Raw genomic sequence first — 20,323 nt, forward strand, 5'->3', positions numbered from 1 at the left:
CAAACAAGGCGTCACGCTTAGAATACATTGCCTGACCGCAAATGTAACTTCATTTACCTGAAGTTATCTCCAAATAAATTCTGCGATTTGCATAATAATCAATCAAACTTGCACCTCCACTCTAACTGATTAAGTATTTAAGAGCCATCTTAGGTGTGTCCAATTCATGTGCATAAAACTTCTGTGTTTAAGGTCCTCCTCTCTCTTACACTTATGAAGGAACAGCGCAATAAAACATTGCGTTTATAAATAAGCCCATTGGACTCTAACCTGGTGTCGTTTGATTTTTGATCCTGTCCCACTCAGTCCAAAACCAGCGGCTCCATGTCATAGCTTTTATTGGTTAGCTAATCCTCTCCTCTAGCAAGGAAATTGTTCCTAACACCATGTGGTTTTGTCTTGCATATTAATCTTTTGCAACGCACGTTATGCACTAATGTCTCGAAGTCCAGTTATAATACATCTAAAGGATCCACATTATCCACCTTGCTTGTTAGGTTTTATTTGAAGAAAGTTAGTCAAATCATTCAAACATGATTTATCCTTCATAAAACTATATTGACTGTGCTGGATTGTGGCCTGTTATTTATACCTTCATAACGGATTCAAATAATTTGTCTTCAATCGCAAAAGCTTTCTCACTACTTTTCATTCCCCAGTGAAGCTGGTTATTCGAAGTCCTTCCCTTTCTGTAACCTCTATATTTCCTTTCACAATTCCTGTGTAACGGGCACAAGGCTGTAAAAGATCTGCTCCAATTGCTGCGTAAGAGGCATGAGTATCTGATTGGGCTCATTCTGTTCTTGCTTTACACTTCCTGGTATTCTTACATTGTAGTCTCAGTGGACTTGCGTGTCCTGCTCCTGTTCCTGACCAAGCCGCTGAAGATCTCAATGTCCACCTCCTGTTGCTCAATGATAGGTTTGGGGACTTATGGAATCTCCCTGCTCAACTGTCACTTTTCAAGGGCTGAACTATGTAGGCAAGTTGTGTTGCCCACACTGGGTAGCTCAAAGGTTAGCACTACTGCTTCACTGCACCAGAGATCCTAGTATAATTTCAGTATTCAGTTTCCTCCCACATTCCCAAGATGTGCAGTTAAGATGGATTGGCCAAGCTAAATTACCCATAACGTTCGGGGATGTGGAGGCCAGGTGCATCAGTCATGGAAAATGCCAGGTTACAAGATTGGGTGGGGTGGGTGGTGGTATTAGATGGGATGGTCTTCGGAGGATCAGTGTGGAGTCGATGAGTCAAATGGTCTGCTACCACACTGCAGGGATTCTATGAATAACACCTTCGTTGCAGGGAACAATCTTTGAGTTCATTCCAACATCCTTTCCTCAGTGAGGAGATTAAATCTGTGTGCACATATTCCAGATTTGATTTCACTAAGACCCTGTACAGCAGCAGGAACACTTTACCACCCTGCTGTAAAGTTCCCACCCAGGTTAGAGCAGTCTCAGCTGTCTGGGGAATACACAGCTTTGTTAAAAGATCATTGTCCTTCTCTACTCCACCAGCATAACAGGAGATCTGGAGAAAATCTCAGAATGACGCTTGAGTAGAACGGGGAAGATGTGGTGAGATAATAACCATGTTGAGATATACCTCGCCAAACATCTTGTCTGAATCTGCCATTAACCTCGCCAGACCCCACGTCACTTCGGTTCCACAGAAATGGTAAGGTGGATCTTAGAAACAGCAAGGAGAAACAAACTTTCATGAAAGTTATGTATCAACGTGAAAGCTGCAGTACAAGGGTTGTGTATGCTATAAAACAGGAAATTAGACATACAGGTTTGTGAGTCATAATGGACAGCTTCAAGTTATATCTCACCAGTGTTTACCCAAGTGAATGTTAATGCTTGGAAAACGGATTTCATGGGCATGTCTGTTTTCTTATATTACGGGCATATACCTGAGTCGTGAACGCCACTAAGATACGAGAATAAACTTGGCTTTCATGAATTTGAAAAGTACATGAACGTGACTTAATGAAAGACAGGAAATGTCTGCTTTTTACAGAAACACTGTAAGGTCTACAATATACATATATACTTACAAGGCATAAATGGCAAAAGTGAAAGGTGACTCATCGATGGTGAACAAAAGAAGTTAAAATTGCATGAGATCGATGGAAGTGCGTTAGAGAAGGGTCATCCATTGTGGATTCATTGAAATTGTGGCTGCAACAAAAGGGGACTGATAAACTGATAAGTAAATTATAAAGAGAGCAGCAATACAAATTAACCAGATACAAAAAGACTGACGAAAAACCTCTGACTATTTGAAAGGAAAATAAAAGCAAGGTCAAATGTGGAAGAGTGAATGTGTGGACAGGATAATTTATTGTGGAGAACAGAAAAATGATAGGGAAACTAAGCAGTTACTTTATATCTGCCTTCACGGAGGAAGGGCCAGAAAATCTCCCGGGAATACCAAGTGACCACGGGACTTGTGTAACTAAAGACTAAAATCATTCATATCAGTGACAAGGTACAGTTTGAAAACTGTCCTTGAGTATTGATATTTATAAGTCTGACAGACCAAATGTACTTCATACCAGAATTTCAGGGAAAGCAGAAATGGACATAATTATTGCATTGGGAATCACTGTATTTTTACGTATTCAGTTTGGAAGGTTATAGATGCATACTAAGGATTTACAAAGTGAAGAAGAGGGAGACCAGTAAACTTATTGTTCACAGTGGGGAATCTGTCAGAATTTATTATAAGGAATGTGATATTGGACGCTTGGAATATTATCGCAAACGTCGAGAGAATGATGCTAGATTTCTGAAAGGGAAGGCAACATTTACAAAACGTTTGCTTGAAATGTCCCTTGTCGATCTAAACAATGGAGAACAAGTGGATGTGGTATAGTTGGATATCAGGAGCATTTTTAAAGAATTCATACAGTAAGTTAGCCCAACAACAATAAAGCAAATTGTATTGGGAAGAACATACACAAACGGGGGAAGGTAAAACTTCAGTTTGCTTTGTTTGAAGGGAGTCAGAATATAGGCGATGAAAGACTCTGTGCTTTCTCTCCATGGATGATGTCTGAGTCACTATGATCTCCAGCATGTGTTGGTTTCAGTACAGATTCCAGCTTCTGTAATACACTCTCACCATCCCCCCAACACCCCCACCCGCCCCCCCCCCCCCCCCCCACCCCATCCACATTCGCATCTATATCATTTCTAAATGGCACAAATAATAAGGGACATAGCACTGGTTCCTGTGATACGCAGGGGAGAATGGTCACCAATCACACAAACAGCTTTCTACCAGTACTCTCTGTCTCCTGCCAGAGCACAGAGATTGTCTGGGTGGTTGACAGTGAGGAGAAATGTTTTATCTTACAAGAAGATACAGATGGAATGATCAGATGGGCAGACCAATGGCAGATGGAATTGAACCCTGATAACTATGAGGTGATGCACTTTGGAAGAAGGAACCAGACAGGGCAGGACTCAATGAATGGCGGCACACTAGGAAGCTCAGAGGGTGCTTCTCCACACATCCCTGAATGCCAGTCGGTACAGTAATAGGTTAGTTCAGAAGTTACATGCGACTGTCGGCATAGCCTTTAATCATTCAGACATAGATTACAACAGTTACACAAAACTTTAATTTGGCCACAGATGGAATGCTGTGAGCAGTTCTGGGAACCTCATTACAGGAAGGATGTGATTGCACTGTAGGGTGTGCAGATGAGATTCACCAGGATGTTCCCTGGGATGGAGCATATCAGCTATGGAGAAAGGCTGGATAAGCTCGGGTTGGTTACACTGGAGCAGAGAAGGCAGAGGGCGAGTTGATTCAGAAAGATAAGATCACGAGGAGCATAGACAGCGTGGCAATACAGCAGCTGCTCCTTTTAGTCAAAGGGACAAGAACAAGAGAGCACACTTTAAGTGAAGGGGTTGAGGATTAGAGAAGATATGAGGATTGGTTTTCACCCAGAGGGTATTGGAGTCAGAATCAAACTTCCTGAGAAGATAGTTGTGATGGGTAATCGCACAACCATTAAAACGTGCTTGAAGTATCATAACATTTATGGTTACAGATTTCATGTAAGAAAGTTGGACTAATGTAGATCGTATTGCTTTTCTGACAGTACAGATTATATGCTTCTGTGATTGTGTGATTATGGACGGTGAAAGCAGTTAAGAAGATAAGTGATGCGTTGACCATCATTTCAGGGGGACTTGAGTACAGGAGTAAGGGCGTCTTTCTGTAACTGTACAGGCCCTTGGTGAGACCCCATCTCGAACATTGTGCAGAATTGTGTGCAGTTTTAGTGTCCTTACCTAATAAAGCACAATCTGACATTGAGGGGGAGCAGTGAAGGATGACCAAACTGATCTCTGGGATGACAGGCTTGTTGTGGGATCAGAGTTTGGGGTGACTGGACGTGTATTCCATGAGCTGTAGGAAAACGATTGAAATATATAAAACTCTGATAGGGGAGACAGTATGGAAGCAAGGATGATGATTCCCCAGTCTGGGACGTCTAAAACAAGGGCCCACAGTATTAGGTACAGGCAGGCCACTCTGCATTGAGATGAGAATAAATATCTGCACTCAGAGACTGGTGAACCTGGGGAATTCTCTCCGAGATCAGGCTGAGGAAGACAGGGCACTGAATATAAATAATGATTGTTAGATACGAAGGGGATGGGAAGAGAGCGGGAATATGGTGTGGAGATAGAGGATCAGCGATCATTACAGGTTGTTCTCAGACACCGCGGCTGCTGTGTTCCTGTGGAACACTATTATAGAAAGCGGTGCAATATAAATAATAGGGGCTATGGGAAAAAGAGAGTAAGGGGCGAAGACCCAATAATGTCAGGAAAAATCAAAACATAAAAATTAAAACACAAACAACAGCACAGTCTATGTAAATCTTTAAACCATATATTGTAATGTAATAGTACTGTAAATGTAACACTTCCACACAACCGTTACTGACTACAGCACTCTACCTTTCACCAAGTTCTTCACCAGAAAGCACGCGAACGGATTGACACATGACGCTACTGCGGGATTCCAGTTACAATATATTCCCGACAGTAAGGAAAGATGCCCTTCAGCAAAACAAGTCTATACCACCCAGGCCCATTCCTCAACCTATATTTACCCCTGACTAACAAACCTAACACAATGGCCAATTCACCTGACCAGCACATCTTTGGACTGTGGGAGGAAACTGGAGCACCTGGAGGAAACCCATGCAGACACAGGGAGAATGTGCAAACTCCACGCATAAATTAACCCAATGTGTAAATTGCACCCGGGTCCATCGTGCTAACCACTGAGCCACTCTGTCGTCTCAAGATTTCTCCCCAAGATTCTTTCCCTGGTTTGAAAGAAGTTCCTTCTAAGTGTCGACTACAATTCCCAGTTCTGGATGTAGATTTGCTCGCTGAGCTGGAAGTTTCATACATTTATGATCTCAACCTGAGCTACAAATCTTCTCAAACCTTGCTAACATTTCCCAGTTTCAGGCTCAGTTGCAAAATGTGCAGAGCGGATTACATTCCTAGTTTAGCTGAATCCTTTGAGGGTGCATTTTGCAGGCAGAGGACCCTGAGGTTGGGTTTTGCGGTTCAGCTGGTGCCGAGGATTGAATGATGTCACACTGAACGGGAACTCCCTTTATAAAGAAGGGTGCACAATTCATGAATCGTGTTGCAACCAAATGGTGTTTAATAAGCACACATTATTGGAGAACTGTTTGTATATAGAATGGAGGAGCAAAATTAATGGGCTGAAGAGACTACACTAATTTTTATTTTATATGTCCCGATGTTTAAACATACTAAGGGATATGAATCTTGTGTGGGGAAAACTGCATTGAGGAGATTTTCTCTACGAACTAGAATGGAGAAGACTCAATGTGTTTAAAGACCTCCGCCTTTCCTGATGTTTCTGTGCAGTCTGTGGGAAAGCTCTGTAAATGTTGTCACAAACCCTCAGATGTTAGGAAGGATATCTCTGCATGGTGACAGGACTGTGCTTCCAATTCCCTTTTCCAATGCCGAGATTGGTGCTGGGTGCTCTGTCCGGGTTTGTCCTTAAAGACCTCGGAGCAGTTTGATACAATTGAGAGTATTGCTTGGCTGTTTGCGAGAGCATTGAAGAGTTTATCACATGGCTGTTCTGTCTGCAGTCACTTTTAGCTCAGACCATTAAAACAGGGGAGATTCACTTCTTGAAAGTACATTGGGGAAGCAAATTAGTGTTTACAATCGACATTGGCTTCAATGTCACTGTTACTGACGCCAGATTTTACATCTTGATATTTCATTAATTATTGTTAAATTCCACCAGCTGCCAGAGCATTAGCCTGGTCTGGATTAGTAACCAGTGCCATTTCCACAACAGCACCATCTCCACCTATCGGAAAGCACACTGAGCAGGTTATTTCTGTGCTGCTTGACAGCTCTGTCAAAAAGAACTCCCACCAATGTGACTATCGCAATGGGGTTGAGGGCATAGCAAATGGTCAGACTGTAGTCATTCCTCTGTTGTGGGACTGAGTATGCGGCTGTGCAGAACATTGGTTCGGCCACTGTTGGAATATTGCGGTGCAATTCTGGTCTCCTTCCTATCAGAAAGATGTTGTGAAACTTGAAAGGGTTCAGAAAAGATTCACAAGGATGCAGCCAGGGTTTGAGGATTTGAGCCATAGGGAGAGGTTGAACAGGCTGGGGCTGTTTTCCCTGGAGCGTCGGAGGCTGAGGGGTGACCGTATAGAGGGTGACAAAATTAAGAGGGGCATGGATAGGATAAATTGACAAAGTCCTTTTCCCGGGGTCGGGGAGTCCGGAACAAGAGGGCATAGGTTTAGGGTAAAAACAAGGACGCAGATGCTGGAAACCAGAGTCCAGATTAGAATGGTGCTGAAAAAGCACATCAGTTCAGGCAGCATCCGAGGAGCAGTAAAATCGACGTTTCGGGCAAAAACCCTTCATCAGGAATACAGGCAGAGAGCCTGAAGGGTGGAGGACAAAGATATAAAAGAGACCTAAGGGGCATTTTTTTTCATGCAGACGGTGTTAGGCGTATGGAATGACCTGCCAGAGGATGTGGTGGAGGCTGGTACAGTTGCAACATTTACGAGGCATTTGGATGGGTATATGACTAGGAAGGATTTGGAGGGATATAGGCCGGGTGCTGGCAGGTGGGACTAGATTGGGTTGGGATATCTGGCTGGCATGGACAGGTTTGACTGAAGGATCTGTTTCCATGCTGTAGATCTCAATGACCTTATGACTCAATGGATATAGCTGAGCGATTTTCCACGTGGCCAGGCAGATGTCCGAGTTGGAGCATCCCCAAGGACACGGTTTGTTGTGCAGCACATGTCTTCAGTCATATAGCAGGAATGGTGTCAGGACCCATTGACTTTGTCGTATCTACTATGTTCAGCTGTTTCTTCATGGCACGTGCAGCGAATCAAATTGGTTGAAGACTGGCATCTATGAAACTGTGAGCATCATGAGGAGGGCGAGGTGGATCATCGACTCAACACTTCTGGCTGGGGATAGTGCAGATAATACATCCTTGTCTTTTATACTGATGTACAGGGCTGTTCCGTTATTTAGGATGGGGATATTTGTGGAGTCATCTCCTCCAGTAAATTGTTTAATAGTCCATCGACATTGATGACTGAATGAGGGAAGAATGCAGAGCTTCGATCCTATCTGTTAGGCTTGGGCTGACTTCCCCCTTCTCCATCAGATGGTAGTTTTGCTATTTGGAATGTAACCAGTCAAGTGGTAGCTTTAATGGGTTGTCATCATATTTGTTAAGCATGGTGGCTCAGTGGTTAGCACTGCTGCCTCATATCACCAGGGTCTCAGGTTCAATTCCAGCCTTGGGGAACTGTCTGTGTGGAGTTTGCACATTCTCCCAGTGTCTGCATGGATTTCCTTTAGTGGGCGGCACGGTGGTACAGTGGTTAGCACTGCTGCCTCACAGCGCCTGAGACCCGGGTTCAATTCCCGCCTCAGGCGACTGACTGTGTGGAGTTTGCACGTTCTCCCCGTGTCTGCGTGGGTTTCCTCCGGGTGCTCCGGTTTCCTCCCACAGTCCAAAGATGTGCAGGGTCAGGTGAATTGGCCATGCTAAAATTGCCCGTAGTGTTAGGTAAGGGGTAAATGTAGGGGTATGGGTGGGTTTCGCTTCGGCGGGTCGGTGTGGACTTGTTGGGCCGAAGGGCCTGTTTCCACACTGTAATGTAATCTAATCTAAAATCGTAATCTAATATTTAGATACACATGGTTCTGACTCTGGTATGTTCACCTACACTCGTCACTGAACCACCACTCGGCTTGATGATAATGGTAGACTGATGGATTATCTTGGAGGAATAGTTACGAATTGTGATTGAATGCAATTTTGCTGCGACTGCTGCTGAGATCTACAGCATCACAAGATAACCCAGTGTGAGCTGCAATATCTGCAAATCAATTCTACTGACTTTCCCCCAGTTTACACCGAGACCCATTCACAAATCAGCCCTGTACTCAGTGACCTAACCTGGCTTCTGATGTGCGAACACATCCAGTTTCATATTTTCATTCTGCTGAGGGCCTCTCCCTGATGTCACGCCTCCAATTTGTTATATTACCCAGATACTTTAACATCTTCATCTGAATAATTTTCTTTCCAGTAATGCCATCTTCTGTGTTTGAAGTGAATGTTTTGCCTTCTGTTTTTCTCCCTGACGATGATTAAGGTCTGTCGTGGCAATGATGCCAGCCTTATGTCGTTTCAGAGCCAATGAACATGTGCACTTTTCATTATCATTCACTTCCCAATGTATCGCATTCCGTGGTGGACAGGGCATTTGAGCAGATTCGACGTACGTCTTTGGAAATTGTTCAAAAACAAAAATTGCTGAAGAAACTAAGCAGGTCTGGCTGCATCTTGTGGCGTGAAAGTAGAGTTCATCTTTCGGACCCAGTGACCCTTGCCATTTTCTCCAGAAATATTCGCGTTTTTATTTCCAGTATCCATAGTTATTTGTTTAATTGAAAATATTTTCTCTGCCTATTCATTTCTGGAGAAACTCAGCAAGTTTGGCAGCATCTGCAGAGATAGGGAAAAAGAGTTAGCGTTTCAAGTCCAGTGTAACACTTCGTCAGAACTGAAAACGATTGGAAAATGAGCATTTTAGTCCCCTGACATAGGTGCGGGGTAGGTGACAGGGAAAAGAGGGTGTGAGAACAGATGAACAGGCTTTTAGTCGTGGTGAACGAGAAGATGATATAAAATGACTTTAAATTAAGATGTGACTGGGGAAAAGGGGTTCTCTCTATTGAGTGAAAGATAAAGAAGAAACAACCACACAAGGTCATAGGGAGACCAGAAAGGAGAATGTTGAACATGTGGTATTATATAGATCTGGCCAGAGATATATTTTCACTGTAGAGATCATCACCGCCATCAGACAAAGGAACACAGGTGCTTGACGTCTTATTGGCACCAGTAAAATTTTCATGCTGCCTTAGTATTGTAACAAATAGACAAACAAATAACAGAATGACGTTTGGGATGAGTGCTGTTTACCAGTCGCTTTTAATATTGTTTCAAATTTGCAGTGCTTATTTGAAAATGCTTGTTCTTGAAGTTAGTATCAGATGGGGTATAGGAGGTTGAGGGGTGACATTGTAGAAATTTATAAAATCATGGGAGGCATGGGTCGGATGAAAAGCCAAGATCTTTTCCACAGGACAGGAAATTTAATCATAGAGTGCATAGATTTAAGAGGGAAGATTTAAAATGGAGGAAGAGCGAACTTCTTTAACACAAAGAGTGATGTTTATGAAATGAGCTGCCAGAGGAAGACTGGCAGATGCAAGTATAGCTCCAACATTTAAAAGTCATTTGGACAAACATGAATGGGAACCGTTTTGAGGCATTTGGGCCAAATGCAAGCAGATGGGACGAGTTTATATGGAAAACCTGGCCGGCATGGGCAAGTTGGACCAAATATTGTGTTTGTGCGCGATATAACTGTATGAATGTAGAAAGCAAACAAAAGGAAAGAAAAGATGTGATGGAAACAAATTGGCAAGAAATATAAAATCAAGCAGCACGAGCTTTTCCATTTATATTAGAATAGTTCAAGAGGTGTTTGTGATCTTTGGTAGAAAGAAAGTCAGGAAAGTTTATTGAGGACATTTGGAGGATGTGACTGGGGAACCGGCGACAGGGAACAGACAGATCATTTCCACCAGTATTTTACATCGTTCCTCATAGGTGAAGGTGCTGTAAGTATTTCAATGATGTAAACAAACTGGTAATAGGAGCTAAGTTCTTGAACTGTCTCTAACAAAAGGAACAAGGCATTTCTTAAATAGATAAGACCAAGGGTAAAAATCATAAGCAATTCATAGCTGGTTTTGAAAGAAATGGTCACAGAGTGGTTGGTGACTCTGTGTGAAATATTCCATAACTCACTGGATTAAAGGAGTGTTCCAGTGAAACTGGAGAACATCCAATGTGGCGCCTGGCTCCAAGAAAGGAGCGAGACAGAAAGCAGGAACAATTTAGCCTCAACATTATTGCTAGGAATCTGTGAGAGTCTGGTATTAAGGAAGGAACTGTAAGGCATTTAGAAAAGCTTCACACTGAGTCAGTATGGTCTTGTTAGGGGCGAAGTATATTTTGTCTGTAAAATCATGCAAAGGTTTTCTGGAGATCCGTGAGAATGTATCAAGCGGTCTTGATGAATGGGGACTGATAGACATTAGGCTTTCCAGAGATTTTCTACAAGATATCACAAAATAAAGGATCTTACACAAGACAGAAGTTCATAATATGACGGATAATGCATGAGCATGGGATGACACTTCTTCAACACTTAGAAATCGGAGAGTGAGGATTCATCGATCTTTATGAAAAAATGTATCTACCTGGAGTACCAGAAATATCAGTCTGATGGCAAGAGCTGCTTACAATCTATACTGATAGCCTGACGGCGGGAGCTGAGTGCAATATACATCCGAGTTTGTGGATGACACTGAGAACAAAAACGCAGGCTGTTATTTAATGGAGAGGACGCCCAAAAAAGGAGCAGTACAAGAGTTTGGAGTGTTCATCTGTATGAAACATAACGTCAGCATGCGGATGTAGAAATGTTGGTTTATTAGACTGTTTCCAGGGATGAAAGTGTTGATTTATTGAATACATCAAAAATGATGAGGCGATTATTCATTGTGGTTTAAATAAATGAGGGTGGCATTACTGAAATGGACAATATATAGACGGGGCTTGACAAAATAAATGTTGAGAATGTGGTTCCACACCTGGGAAGAGTGTCTCAATCTGAGACATAGATATAGAATAAGGAATATCGATTTCAAACTGAGATGCAAAGAATTGTCTTTTTTCAGAAGGTAGTGAATGGCTGGAATTCGCTAACCCAGAGAGTTGTGGAGGCTGAGTCACTGATTGTATTTCCCGACGGTGTGAATTGTTTTTTTTTTCGATATCAGCGAGTTGAGGGATACAAGGGGTCAGCAGGAAAGTGGAGTTGAGCCGTGGAGTAGATCAGTCATGCTCTTATTGAATGACAGTGCAAGTTTGAGGCGCCGAATAGCCGTCTCTGTTATTATTTCTTACATTCTTATTTATGCTTTTGGTAAATAACTGGTTATTTTCCTGGAAGTCATGATGTAAAATGTTAAATCAGGGAGAGCAGAGGATTTGTCAGAGTTGACCTAATGTGGGGCATGGGGGCTGTATTCACAGCGAAGCTGGGTCTCTAACCTGACCTACAGCTGGAGCAGAAGTTACAGAGAGGGGAAGCCTGGAAAGAGGGATTTGGTGGGTGTCACTTCCTGACCCAGCCTGGATTTTCCAAGTGCATTTCCAAAACTATGCCTAACCATCGGACTGGCCTCGATTTGCTCCTGTACTGCAGGACCAAAGGGCAGGATGGAACATCAGAACAAAGCGCTGACGGACCCGAGGGTGCCATTCGAACCTTTGTCACTACTCCACCAGTCAATAAGGTCATGGCTCATCTCATTGTGTTCCCAGCTGCACTTTTCTCTCATTGCAACATTATCTCTGATTCACCTGACTATAGAAATACAGACAAAGTCAGCCTCGATTTAATATAAAGATTCAGCCATCCCAAACTTCTGCGAAAGAGAATTCCCACTTGAATTAATTCCCACTTTGTGAATTTCTCTTCACTCCGGTTCTGACTGGGGTTGGAGGGTGTCACTGTTTCCTTCTCTCGTTCCACTCCTTCACACCACGCAACACATTTTAAATGAAACCAGATATGGCCGATGATAAAGATCTACGACTGGGTCAGGATCAGTTATCAGAACAAGTCAGTTAGATTTCTTTAATCAGCTGCAAGTAATTAATAGAACCAACTGAGGAGTATGGTGGATATGTGGTTAGCACTGCTGCCTCACATCACCAAGGAGCTGGGTTCAATTGCAATCTCAGGTGACCCTCTATGTGGAGTTTGAACATTCTCCATGTATCTGTGTGGGTTCTCCCCCCCCCCAATGCTCCAGATTCCTCCCAGAGTATAAAGATGTGCAGCCTAGAGTGGATTGACCATGCTAGATTGCCTATTGTTGAAAGAGCATCCCCTTCATGGTAACCTCTGTCAGTGTGAGGAATTGAACCTGCGCTGCTGGTCTCCCTCCGCATCACAAACCAGCAGTCTAGCCAACTGAGTAGGAGATTGTGTAACTGTTACAGACAGAAACAGTCACAGACAAAGGGCAAAAGAAACGTTCATAACAAGGAAAGTGGTACTATTCAGATAACGGTCAAGATAACGGCTGAGGATAAAAAGTTAACTGCTCAAAATTGTATTTCATAACCGTCCTGAAGATGGGCTAATGCCCGAAACTTCGATTCTCCTGCTCCTCGGATGCTGTCTGGCCTGCTGTGTTTTTCCAGCATCCCATTTTTCAATGTTGGTCTCCAGCATCTGCAGTCCTCACTTTCTCCAAGTGTGTAGAAGCAGTGTTTAGCTGAATACAATAAAGTGAGACAAAGTGAAATAGCCAGAAAACTAATTATGATTGGATATAGAATATATGCATATGTCGAGAGAAAGAGAGAGAGAGTGAGAGTGAGATGTAGAGAGATGAAAAATCGACGCGTTAGTTCCCCTTATCTGCCATGCGAGGGGGTCAACTGTGCAGTGTCACTCCAAACTGAGAAAGTTCAACAGTGTGATCGTTGACCATTGCAAAATGGCACCAATGCCAGTGATCACGGAATATGCAAGGGCATCAGTGCGATGGTGAGTACCTCCAGCCATGATGGGTTGAAGAATCGGGTAGCATTGAATGAGAGGAACACTATGATTTTTTGTGGTTAGTTAATGAGGTGAGCTCGATAAGATAGAACCAGGAAACTATCTCAGTCTCGTACAGACAATCCCTTCGTTACACTCAATGAAAATGGCGCTGACATTATTTATTGCTAGATTCAGACCAATGTGTTGAAGACGCTGCTGACCCCACACCCAGTTACAAGGTTACAGAACAAATGCTCATACAAAACTTTGCATCATCTGTACTTACACCAATTTCTCCTTCACCTATCATTCCTGGGAATACTGGCTCATGCTGCAGAATGCAGTCGAACTGTCTTCATTTCAGCATTCTCAAACCTGTGACCTTACATGAAATTGTCTCTCAATCTCCCTTTCACTTCTTTCCCAATTCCTTTTGATTGTTGGTAGTGAAACTGACTTCCCCGCCATCTCTCTCTCTGGCAGGGACTGGGAAATACCGTCTAGGGCATGGGGACTCTGTATTAGAGTGATAATGCAACTAGACGGGTAATTCAGAGGCATGGGCTGTGACTCCAAGGTAGTGTTTAAAATCCTACCACAGCCGATGTCAGAGATTAAATTCGAATGACAAAAATTGGAATGAAACCTAATTTCACTCATGGAAACCAGAAACCATCAGGATTTATTCTTGTTATTTCATTGATATTCTTTGGTAAAGGAACTTAACATTATTGCCCAGTCTGAACTCAGTGTGACTTCAGACCCACAACAAAATTGTTGGCTCCATTTTTTCTTGACAAATGACCGCGTGGTCAAGGACAATTAGTGATGGACAACAAATGCTGCCCTTGCCCGTGATGCTGGCATCCCGTGAAACAACAGCTTTAAAGGTGAACTAAACCAAGGTGGGTGCTAGAGATCGAAACCAAAATTCTCCAGCGTCTGAAAGTGTTGGAGAATCTCAGCATGTACGGCAGCCTCTGTCAGGAGCAACCCAGATAACAGTTTGAGTCCAGTGACCCTGTTTCACAACTGAATGAAAACTGGGAAATAATATTATTTATCCTGGAAACAGGGATGGTTGGGTTGGAGAGTGAGGTGGGGGCCACTTTTAAATAGAATGGATGGAGAAATGGCCAAAAAAGAGAGGAAAAGAAATGAAAAGTGATCAGATGGATTGTTGATGATGAACTAAAAGGAAAACAAAATGGCAAGCTATTCTCACATTTCCCCATTTCCCATATTTTGAATATCACGGCCGTTTAGATATGCCCCTGTTTATAGTGAGTTAGGTTCCCTCTGTCTCTCTTCTCTGAGTGTCATGATCAAATCCATTGGCAACACTGGTGCTGCCCTTATAGTTGCTGAGATACAGAGAAACGTAATGTTACATTGTCAACTGCGTCTTTGAGGAGAGAAACGGTTACTGTGGGACTGTGCAGAGATGCAAGGGCTTTCTCAGCCAGGTAGAGAAACTCAGGAGTGGAGATAGTTTCCAACACTGAACCCGTGCACCATGCGTGTGGGGAATTGATTTGTTCCTGTCATTGGAAAATCAATGGATTTTCTGTGGATGCTTATCTCGGGTTTGTTTTGCCAGCTGCTGGGTCTTGTGACCCGACTCTATACACTGCATTTACAGAGTGCCTGAGTCCATGGTAAACAAATGGAGATGAGGCTCCACAGAAGGGAAGCTGTATAAATAGGAAGGAGTACAGTGCACTATCCTCCCTGGGATTTCCCGGGACATTTGTCTAAGCTGGACCAGGTGTAAGGTATGAAACCAGTTTGTTTCAAAATTGAGGTGGTCACTGAGCTGTGTCCCCTCCTTCAGTATACTGTGCAGCCTCACACCAGTGACTGGACTGTGCTGATGCTCACCATGAATTAAACTGGATTAATTCTGGAACTTTCCAGGCAGGAGTGAGTAACATATCCATCATCACCAAGTGCAGGCCTCCGATATATTCACTCGCTGACAGAACCCATCTGTCCATCGAGAACAATATATTGTGTCCATCTCCCTGAGGAAGGTACAGAAAGAAACGTCCTGAAATACAAGGGAACAGAGTGACTGGTGAAAATGGGGAACAGCAGGAAATTAGAATTAATGAAAGGTACGTCTTTCAAAATCTCATTGAATTTAAGGTTGATATATTGCTGCATCTGATGAGCTACATCCCAGAGTATTGAGGAGTGGCAGTAGAGCTAGTGAAAGAATTACTGATTATTCATCAAAGCTGGTTAGATTCTGGAAAGTATCCTCCGGACTGGAAAGCAGTGATTGTAAACCTAGACGGAAAGAGCAAACAGCAAACGAAACAGTGGATAGCTTGATGGAAGCTGTGAGAAAAACATTGGAACCTTTTCTGAGGAATGTGACAACTAGACACTTGGAAAATAATGACATGATTCGGTAGAGTCAATCTATATTCAGGAAGGGGAAATGATCTTGATCTTTGATAAATCTGCTGGATATTGTGGAGGTTGTCCGTTGTGACATTGACAATTGAGAACTAGTGGGAATGAAGTATTTGAATTTTCAGCAGACGTTTGACATGGTTGAATACAGGTGAGTAGAGAATGTTAGAGTCCATGGGTAGGTAGGGGTGGAAAACACCGAATGTATTAAAAGTGGGATAATCGAGAGAATCGAGAGAGTAGTATAATTATCTGTAGTGATGGCTTTGGGATATCAGAAGGATCAGTGTTTGGGCAATAGCTCTTCGCAAGATATAAAATATTTCGGATATGAACAACAAATATCACCAATCACATTTTTGTACATTAAATAGTGAGAGATTGGGAAGTGCTGTTGTTGAAACAGACCTGGAAGTGTTTGGTCATAAGTCACAAACAGAATTTTTACGCAGCAGGAAGTAAATGATATGTGGCTCTTCATGTAAAATGATTAAAGTACCAGAGTAAATTTATCTTTCCCAATGATAGTGTTTTGTTGAGAGACTGTTAGGTGTATTGTGTACAGGTTGAATCAACTTTATAAAGAATTATCTCGTCAGCGATTCAGTCCAAAGGGGTTTCACCAGACTAAACCCTGGCATGATGTTACCATGAGGAGAAAGTGAAGAAACTTGTGCTTTATAAAGTGTGTTAAGGTGTTTGTGAGTTTATATTTAAAAAAAGTGCTGAAACTCATTGAGTGATGAAGATGCAAAATTGTCTTATTAGATCAATTAAAGGAATGACCAGGCAAATTCACATTTCCTATGTATTCGAGTGCAAATATATCCATTATAAATATATTGGCTGGTGCCTGTTCTCGTCGAGGAGAGATCTGCCCTGTAACAGCATGTAGATTGTGGTTTTTGAGGGTGATGGCGGTGGGAGGTTCGGCTGGTTACAGTATTGTAAACGGACAAGGCAGCAGAATCATCTAGCCTGTGATAGGAAAACATGCATAATTCTATCTTACGATTAACATCAAGAGAGCAACGGGTGATGGGAAATGTGATCAATAGCCAACGGTGCCAACATTCAATCCAGTCCAGTAGTTTTTGTGAACTGAAGGAACCATACTGAAAGGGGGTGAAATGGCGATGGTGAAAGTGACTGTGATTGATGCCAGTCTCCATGGATCCTAGTTGTGTCACTGGATGTTTTCCGTCTCCTATTAGTAAGGGGCCTCTTGCAATGGTTTATGTCATTGTAGCAGCAGATGCATCAACTCCAACGCTCAAAGGGATCAGCAGCTGCAGAGACAGAAAAAGGAGATTTAATCATATGAGAATAGTCTGGAATGATCCATTAATGGATCAGAATCTGAGAACATTAGACTGGAATGCTGCAACAATGGACAGGAGTTTATCCGAGGGTCTTTTCTATTTTTCCTTGTCTTGGTTACCATTACCATATCGGATATATGGTGCACTGATGATTATCCAGGCGGGTTACTATCCTATCCTCGCTATTGTTGGTGTTCCTGGTAAGTTTCTTCATCTCTATCCATTTATTAATCTCTTCAACCATGGCGAACTTCGTTGCTATTTCTGTTATCTATATTTGACAAAGACGGAAACTATTGTCTTCAGTTTCAAATGCAACTTCCATTAATTACCCACAAATTTCAGAACCGCCCACACCTCCGCCCTCACAAACATCTGAGAACGAGACTGTTCACAATACCGAATTTAAATAAATAAAATTCATTTTTGTCTCGGTATTCTATCCATCACAAAACCTATCCACTACCAGCTCGATTATATGCCCAGTCAACATCTTGGCTTCAAACCGACGCTTAATAAACCATTATCTATGCTTTGGTAAAATTCAGTCGTTATGGTTCCACTTCTCCTCTCAGCACACTTTGAGTTGCAAATATTTCGATCACAACTTTGTTCTTGTCTCTAAATTAACGTAATGACAGGAACACTTTCTCAGAGCAGAAATATCGGACGAAATGTAATTCAGATGCACAGGTTATTACACAGAAAGACACTGTTCCACATCCTACCACAGACGATGTCAGAAAGTAAATACGAAATACAGGAATTGGAAATAACAACCATAACACTTCCAGCATTTTGTCCATACGTTTATCTATTTCACTGATGTCCATTGGTAAATGGATCTTGCGTTATTATCTGGTATGGCTTAAGATTGATGTGAGACCCACAGCAATGTGCTTGGTTCTGTACTGCCTGAAAGAATGACCTCGCAGTAAATGACATTTGATTAGGTCAACAAATGCTGCCCCTGTCAGCGATGCAGACATTCCAAATAATAACAAAATTAAAGGTTAAATAAAGCAAAGAATGATGCAACAGATCAGAAACAATAACGAACGAGAAAGTGACAGACAAACTGAGCAGATTTGGCAGCCCGCTCGGGTCGAGAGAAAAATAGAATTGACAATTCGATTCTAATGCTGAAAATGTGTTGCTGGAAAAGCGCAGCAGGTCAGGCAACATCCAGGGAACAGGAGAATCGACGTTTCGGGCATAAGCCATTCTTCAGGAATTAGGAAAGTTTGTCTAGCAGGCTAAGATAAAAGGTAGGGAGGAGGGACTTGGGGGAGGGGCATCGGAAATGTGACAGGTGGAAAGAGGTCAAGGAGAGGGTGATAGGTCAGACTGGGGTGGGGGCGGAGAAGTCGGGAAGAAGATTGCAGGTTAGGAAGGCGGTGCTGAATTCGATTAGACTGAGACAAGGTGGTGGGAGGGGAAATGAGGAAACTGGCGAAATCCGAGTTCGTCCCTTGTGGTTGGAGGGTTCCGAGGCGGAAGATGAGGCGTTCTTCCTCCAACCGTCGTTTTGTTGTGGTCTGGCGATGGAGGAGTCCAAAGACCTGCATATCCTTGGTGGAGTGGGAGGAGGAATTGAAATATTGAGCCACAGGGTGGTTGGGTTGGTTGGTCTGGGTGTACCAGAGGTGTTCTCTGAAGCACTCCGCAAGTAGCCGGCCTGTCTCCCCAATATAGAGGAGGCCACATCGGGTGCAGAGGATGCAATAGATGATGTGTGTGGTGTTGCAGGTGAATCTGTGGCGGATATGGAAGTTTCCTTTGGGGCCTTGGAGGGAGGTGAGGGGGGAGGGGTGGGCGCAAGTCTTGCAACTCCTGCGGTTGCAGGGGAAGGTGCCGGGAGTGGAGGTTGGGTTGGTGGGGGGTGTGGACCTGACGAGGGAGTCACGGAGGGAGTGGTCTTTACGGAATGCTGAAAGGGGAGGGCATGGAAATATATCATTGGTGGTGGGGTCCGTTTGGAGATGGCGGAAATGACGGCGGATGATGCGCTGAACATGGAGATTGGTGGGGTGGTAGGTGAGGACCAGTGGGGTTCTGTCCTGGTGGCGGTTGGAGGGGCGGGGCTCAAGAGCGGAGGAGCGGGAAGTGGAAGAGATGCGGTGGAGGGCATCGCCGACCACGTTGGGGGGGGGGGGGGGGGGGAAATTGCGGTCCTTGAAGCGTTATTATCTGGTCAAGCCGCTACATCGTTGACTGTATCGATGACTGTATCGGCGCCGCCTCGTGCTCCCACGAGGAGGTTGAACAGTTCATCCACTTCACCAACACCTTCCACCCCGACCTCAAATTCACCTGGACAGTCTCAATTCCTCCCTCCCCTTCCTCGACCTTTCTATTTCTATCTCAGGCGACCGAATCAACACGGACATCTACTACAAACCGACCGACTCCCACAGCTACCTGGACTACACCTCCTCCCATCCTGCCCCCTGTAAAAACGCCATCCCATTCTCCCAATTCCTTCGATTCCGCCGCATCTGCCCCCAGGAGGACCAGTTCCAAAAATGCACAACCCAGATGGCCTCCTTCTTCCAGGACCGCAATTTCCCCCCCAACGTGGTCGACGATGCCCTCCACCGCATCTCTTCCACTTCCCACTCCTCTGCCCTTGAGCCCCGCCCCTCCAACCGCCACCAGGACAGAACCCCACTGGTCCTCACCTACCACCCCACCAATCTCCATGTTCAGCGCATCATCCACCGTCATTTACGCCACCTCCAAACGGACCCTACCACCAAGGATATGTTTCCCTCCCCTCCCCTATCAGCATTCCGTAAAGACCACTCCCTCCGTGACTCCCTCGTCAGGTCCACACCCCCCACCAACCCAACCTCCACTCCCGGCACCTTCCCCTGCAACCGCAGGAGGTGCAAGACTTGCGCCCACACCTCCCCCCTCACCTCCCTCCAAGGCCCCAAAGGAAACTTCCATATCCGCCACAGGTTCACCTGCACCTCCACACACATCATCTATTGCATCCTCTGCACCCGATGTGGCCTCCTCTATATTGGGGAGACAGGCCGGCTACTTGCGGAGCGCTTCAGAGAACACCTCTGGGACACCCGGACCAACCAACCCAACCACCCTGTAGCTCAACATTTCAATTCCCCCTCCCACTCCACCAAGAATATGCAGGTCTTTGGACTCCTCCATCGCCAGACCACAAGAAAACGACGGTTGGAGGAAGAGCGCCTCATCTTCCGCCTAGGAACCCTCCAACCACAAGGGATGAACTCGGATTTCACCAGTTTCCTCATTC

The sequence above is a fragment of the Chiloscyllium plagiosum genome, unplaced genomic scaffold (genome assembly GCF_037043375.1).
Source record: "Chiloscyllium plagiosum isolate Xiang-an unplaced genomic scaffold, Cpla_swu_hap1 HiC_scaffold_37, whole genome shotgun sequence".
Taxonomy (NCBI): Eukaryota; Metazoa; Chordata; class Chondrichthyes; order Orectolobiformes; family Hemiscylliidae; genus Chiloscyllium; species Chiloscyllium plagiosum.